General features: G+C 44.4%; 1 protein-coding gene across 1 annotated transcript in view; it reads left to right on the top strand.

The window, feature by feature from the left end:
* LOC104803465 overlaps window positions 1-693 on the top strand; it is a 17,400-nt gene that overhangs the window by 15,471 nt on the left and 1,236 nt on the right. The window lies entirely within an intron of this gene.

The raw sequence follows: 693 nt of genomic DNA, 5'->3' as shown, positions 1-693 counted from the left end.
TGACTGGATGACCCGCATGAGATTGTCACATGGACAGAGTCATGACTTGAATCTCATACAGCGGTTCGTTTATGGATTCTCATACCTGAGATGTCTAGAGTATCTGATATGAGGAGTGGTGTGTCTTGACTGTGTCAAACGTCGTCTTTAACCGGATGATTATAACGACGTTGATCAGATACATTCACGAATCATATGGAAATAGTAGACATGCAATATGGGACTTGTCACCTCCTTAACAGAAGAGATATCGTTGGGCCCCCTCGTGGAAGTCGGACTATGAAAACGCGTGGCCACGCTATAGATGAAGTTGCATCTATTTTACTAGTCGATTTACCAAGACGAGAAAGTGGTTGAACTTGAAGGGTGGCTCAAACCATGCCCTTGTTCAACATATGATATCGTGAGACAAAGGATCAGAATTTGAACTGTTAATGCCTTGGTTAGATCACCTCTAACTCAATTCTAAGTGGGTGGTCATGGCGTCTTGCTAGAGGCTAACCATGACTTGTGGTTCGGGAAAGGTTCCTAAAGTCACTACCACTAAGAAAGGGCCTATAGGGTCACATACCAATAGGGATGGACTTATACGTGAAGAATCCGAAGAATGGAAACGAGAGTTGACCGAAACAAGCGTGAAAAGGAGTTTTCAATGTGTTGGTCCGGAGCTGACCAAGTTTGGTCAGCCCCGGA

This window comes from Tarenaya hassleriana, unplaced genomic scaffold, assembly GCF_000463585.1.
Source record: "Tarenaya hassleriana unplaced genomic scaffold, ASM46358v1 Cleome88, whole genome shotgun sequence".
NCBI classification, from domain to species: domain Eukaryota; kingdom Viridiplantae; phylum Streptophyta; class Magnoliopsida; order Brassicales; family Cleomaceae; genus Tarenaya; species Tarenaya hassleriana.
The sequence above is the reverse complement of the archived record's forward strand: the minus strand, read 5'-3'. Positions and strand labels throughout refer to the sequence as shown.